Source organism: Monodon monoceros, unplaced genomic scaffold (assembly GCF_005190385.1).
Source record: "Monodon monoceros isolate NGI ecotype Baffin Bay Population unplaced genomic scaffold, NGI_Narwhal_1 Super_Scaffold_13, whole genome shotgun sequence".
In the NCBI taxonomy this organism is placed as follows: Eukaryota; Metazoa; Chordata; class Mammalia; order Artiodactyla; family Monodontidae; genus Monodon; species Monodon monoceros.
Genome location: NW_021703769.1, coordinates 64,392,305 through 64,398,304, shown reverse-complemented (window position 1 = coordinate 64,398,304; position 6,000 = coordinate 64,392,305).

Below are 6,000 nucleotides of genomic sequence, written 5' to 3'. Positions count from 1 at the left end.
CCCTTTTTTTTTTTTTTTTTTTTTTTTTTTTTTTTTTTTTGCAGTACGCGGGCCTCTGACTGTTGTGGCCTCTCCCATTGCGGAGCACAGGCTCCGGACGCGCAGGCTCAGTGGCCATGGCTCACGGGCCTAGCTGCTCCGCAGCATGTGGGATCTTCCCGGACCGGGGCACGAACCCGTGTCCCCTGCATCGGCAGGCGGACTCTCAACCACTGCGCCACCAGGGAAGCCCTATTGGCCCCTTTTTAGTGCTAGGAGTTTTTTTGTTGTTGATTCCTTGGGATTGTCCATGTAGATAATTATATCATCTGCAAATAGGGACAGGCTTACTTCTTCCTTTTAGATCTATATGCCTTTTACTTCCTTTTCTTGCCTTACTAGACTGCCTAGAATTTCCAGCACTATGTTGATTAAGCGTGTTGAGAGCAGACATCCCTGCCTTGTTACTGATATTAGTGGGAAAACATTCAGTCTTTCATGTTCAACTTGATAAAGAGCATGTACAAAAAACTTGATCAAGTGTAGGAAGTTCTCCTACACCATTCCTATTTTCCAGAGAGTTTTTATCATGAATAAGTCTTAAATCTTGGCAAATGCCTTTTCTGCACCAATTAACACCATCATATGATTCTTCTTCTTTAGCCTGTCAATAAGGTAGATTACATTGATTGATTTTCAAATATTGAACAGCCTTGCTTCCTTGGAATAAACCCCACTTGGTCCTGGTGTATAATTATTTTTATATATTGCTAAATTCTATAGGTTATTTTTCTTGCCAAAGTTTAGAACTTTTTAACCATTCTTTCTTGGAGTAATTTTTCAGCCCTGCCCTAGCTTTCTCAACTTCTGGGATTCTGATGATACAAATGTTACTTTTCTTTTTTTTTTTTTTTTTTTTGGTGATAGTCCCACAGGTCTCTGGGGCCCCGATATTTTTTTAATGATATAATTTTCAGGTGTACAGCAGTATAGTTCAACATCTGTGTACACTACAGAGTGATCACTACCATAAGACTAGTTACCATCCATCAGCACACAGTTGACTCCTTTTGCATTTCACCCACCCTAAACCCCCTTACCCTCTGGTAACCACTATTTGGTTCTCTGCATCTATGAGTTTGTTTTCATTTATTTTATTTGTTTGTTTGTTTTATATTCCACATATGAGTGAAATCATATGGTATTTGTCTTTCTCTGTCTGCCTTATTTTACTTAGCATAATACTCTCAAGGTCAATCCATGTTGTCACAAATCGCAGGATTTCATTCCTTTTTATGGTTGAGTAGTATTCCATTTAAACACACACACACACACACACACACACATATATATTTATTTTTTTTTTACATCTTTATTGGAGTATAATTGCTTTACAATGGTGTGTTAGTTTCTGCTTTATAACAAAGTGAATCAGTTATACATATACATATGTTCCCATATCTCTTCCCTCTTGCATCTCCCTCCCTCCCACCCTCCCTATCCCACCCCTCTAGGTGGTCACAAAGCACTGAGCTGATCTCCCTGTGCTATGCGGCTGCTTCCCACTAGCTATCTACCTTACGTTTGTTAGTGTATATATGTCCACGCCACTCTCTCACTTCGTCCCAGCTTACCCTTCCCCCTCCCCATATCCTCAAGTCCATTCTCTAGTAGGTCTGTGTCTTTATTTCTGTCTTACCCCTAGGTTCTTCATGACATTTTTTTTTCTTAGATTCCATATATATGTGTTAGCATACGGTATTTGTCTTTCTCTTTCTGACTTACTTCACTCTGTATGACAGACTCTAGGTCCATCCACCTCACTACAAATAACTCAATTTCATTTCTTTTTATGGCTGAGTAATATTCCATTGTATATATGTGCCACATCTTCTTTATCCATTCATCTTACATGCATATATATATTTCCTTTTAAAACATGAATTGATTCATACTACACATACCTCACTTTGATTTTTATCCCCATTTTCCAATGTATCTTGTAAATCTTTCCATATTAACACACTAAAATATAATAAGGTATCTCTCAGGTCCTGGGAATAAGTAAATGGTGACTGGAGATACCAAGGGCCAACTGACCAACACAAAAAGCCTGGGCCTTAAACTCAATTCTGGTTTAATAAAAATTACCCTCATCAAACCTTCCAATTAGCAACAGCTACAACAAAACAGCAACAGCTAACATTTATTGAATATTTTTATCTGAGACTGGCATGAATTAGTCAATACTCACAATGACCTATAAGGTATATATTATAGCTGTTCCCATTTTACAGATGAGGAACACGAAGTTCAGAGCAGTTAACTTTCCCAAGGTCATAAGGCTAGCAAAGTAGTGGAGTTAGTATTTAAACCCAAGACTGTTGGACTTTCAAAGTGTGTTCCCAATCAGTTTGTCTCTCTGTTCATCTGTACACTGAATGCTGTATTCTAATTGACTTCCCTTCAATTTTTTTAAAAAAATATTTATTTATTTGGCTGTCCCAGTTCTTAGTTGTGGTATGTGGGATCTTCATTGTGGCATGCAGGATCTTTAGTTGCAGCATGTGGGATCTTTAGTTGCAGCATGCAGGATCTAATTCCCTGACCAGGGATTGAACCCAGGCCCCCTGCATTGGGAGCATGGAGTCAACTGCTGGACCACCAAGGAAGTTCCAACTTCCCTCTAATTTTTAATTTAAATACAAATTATTCAAACTGAGTACTCATGTAGATCATTCTTATTTGGCCTCATCTGTGCTAAAAGATCCTCTATACCTGAGTTACCCTGGGCTCCTAAATATTGGGCTGGCCAAAAAGCTTGTTCAGAGTTTTCCATAACATTTTACTTTGGCCAACCCAATACATACTATACCTACTGTGAATTTATACTTCTTGCATTAGTGTATTATTCAAGACTAGTGTTATGCATTGGTGGAATGTGCAGTTCATAGTATGATTTGAATTGCAAATGGAAACATTTCTAAGTTATAAAACTGCCTGAGATTCTACCATTAGGGATTCGTTCTTAGGAGCATTGATTAAAGTGGAAGTAAGGGGCTTCCCTGGTGGTGCAGTGGTTAAGAATCTGCCTGCCAGCTCTATTTACAATAGCCAGGACATGGAAGCAACCTAAGTGTCCATCAACAGATGAATGGATAAAGAAGATGTGGCACATATATACAATGGAATATTACTCAGCCATAAAAAGAAACAAAATTGAGTTATTTGTAGTGAGGTGGATGGACCTAGAGTCTGTCATACAGAGTGAAGTAAGTCAGAAAGAGAAAAACAAATACCGTATGCTAACACATATATATGGAATCTAAGGAAAAAAAAAGGTCATGAAGTACCTAGGGGCAAGACGGGAATAAAGACACAGACCTACTAGAGAATGGACTTGAGGATATGGGGAGGGGGAAGGGTAAGCTGGGACAAAGTGAGAGAGTGGCATGAACATATATACACTACCAAACGTAAAATAGCTAGCTAGTGGGAAACAGCTGCATAACACAGGGAGATCAGCTCAGTGCTTTGTGACCACCTAGAGGGGTGGGATAGGGAGGGTGGGAGGGAGGGAGTTGCAAGAGGGAAGAGATATGGGAACATATGTATATGTATAACTGATTCACTTTGTTATAAAGCAGAAACTAACACACCATTGTAAAGCAATTATACTCCAATAAAGATGTAAAAAAAAAAAAAAATCTGCCTGCCAATGCAGGGGACACGGGTTCAAGCCCTGGTCCGGAAAGATCCCACATACCACGGAGCAACTAAGCCCATGCACCACAACTACTGAGCCTGCGCTCTAGAACCTGTGAGCCACAACTACTGAACCCACGTGCCACAACTACTGAGCCTGTGCTCCGCAACAGGAGAGGCCACCACAATGAGAAGCACCGTGTACCACAGCCAGGAGTAGCCCCCACTTGCTGCAACTAGAGAGAGCCATGTGCAGCAACGAAGACCCAACACAGACAAAAATAAAAATAAATTAAATAATAAAGTGGAAGTAAGAAGCAGGAGGAGGATCTAGAAATACTCAAAGAAGTAGAACTAAATAATAAAACAACTAAATTTAAATGTAGATTACTCAACAAAATCTCAAATGAGTAGGGAGAAAGTACCCATGAAATGTCAGGAAAAGTTTTAAGAAGAAAGATTCATACATGTATAGGGTATAAAATTGGAGAAGAAAATTGGAGAAAAAAAGATTCATTCAACTTTTGCCTTTAAGAACCTAGGTCCACAAAATGCAAAATTTGCCTTAGAGAAGCATACCTGTCAAAATTGAGACTCCAGCAATGGTGGGATGAAGCAAACTGGGGGAGGCCAGGATCAGGAGTTTTGAACACCCAGTAGGGCTGAGTGAAGAGGCACACAGGAGCAAAGAGCCAGGCCAAATGTGGTTCTCCAGGGATAGACCCAAGTTCACATGCGTTCAAATTTAGGTTCCAGCCTGTGGGATGAGTCTGTTGGACATCTTTCTTAAGTAGCTTGCAGGTGTGATGAAAGTGCAAGTATGACACAAGCGCTGTCAGCTAAGGAGATAAATCCAGTGAAACACCTGGGGTGTCATTCAATCAAATATTGGCATGAGCCAATTGGCAGAGGTAAGGGCATGCAGGTGTTATGTATTTTATCTTATTTTACTTTGCACTATTTTATTTTTTGATTTATTTCCCTTCTAGCTTCTTTCCTAAAAGGATTAAATTTAACTTTCAATAAGTTACACATACAAAAGAAACATTGAAATAAGAGATTAAGAGATAAATAATGAATTTAGGAGACTGGATTGGGGAATGGATACTAGTGCCAAAAAAAAAAAAAAATCTAGGCTTTGATGAGCCACAACTGTTTTCAAGTCCACATTGGTTGAACAGTAACTATGAGCTTAGCACTTGTCATGCCTGACCTTAATGAATTTTCCCAGTAGCCCATGATGTGGGTATTATCATTTCCATTAAAGTGTTTTTCCATTAAAGTCAATGAAGAAACTTAGGTAACTTGCTCGGACTTCCACAGGCTGGGCATGGCAGAACTGGGATTTGAACTTGATTTGACTTTAGAATTTGGGCTCTTAAATCTTACATGATACCGACTCTGAAGGTGGCAGGTGTTGAGCAATCAAGTCAGGAGGATACTGGGGTTCAGTATCAGAACATCTATTATCTGAAGATGCTGGGTATCAAGAGAATAAGGCAGGAAACCCTGGATGGATAGCGAGGTCAGAACATGAAGGGTATCTAAGAGTGTTGTGCTCAGGGCCAGAACGGATTCTGTACTGAACATACAAGTATAAGTTAAATGATAGTAACTTTGAAGGTTAGGAAGATAAAGCAAAAGGAAATTTAGAATGTCTTACACCAACCCCTCACTTGTTGGACTGTAAACCCTCCTGAATATGTGAAGCAAATAGGTTAGTTAGAATAAAAGGCAAATTCCTCAGAGCACCATTATACACTCCACAAGATGTCAAGTGCCACTTTCTATAATGTCAACATTTCTTCTTTAAAAAACACAAATACAGGAGCCAGAAGAGGGGTTTACAAGCCACATCATAGAGCCCTTAGTGTCCAGTGATAGATATTAGTCCACTGACCATGACTGGTGCCCTAAGGAGGTGAAAGTTCACATAAGCAGAAACTGTGTACAATTGTGTTTCCAGCATTGCCAAGGAAATCTCTCTCTAAATGAAATAATGAAGTCATAGTCATGAAGAAAAAAATGAAAAAGAATAAAGAAAAATCAAGAATAAACACAGGCTGGGTTATTTAGAGCTGGATTAAGGGCCTAGTTTCAGGAGAAAGTGGAAGTGTCAATGTGAAGTTGCCACTGGATGAGGGGGAAATTTATATAATTCTGATATCTAGACTGGGGGTTGGAAGTTTGCATATTTTTCTCACCTAATAGGGTTTCTCCCAACATAGCAAACGTGAAATACAACAGAGTTTGGTTTTCAAGTTTGCCTCCTGATTTGCACCTCCAGCATGTAGGACTCAAATATGCTTAGGGGTC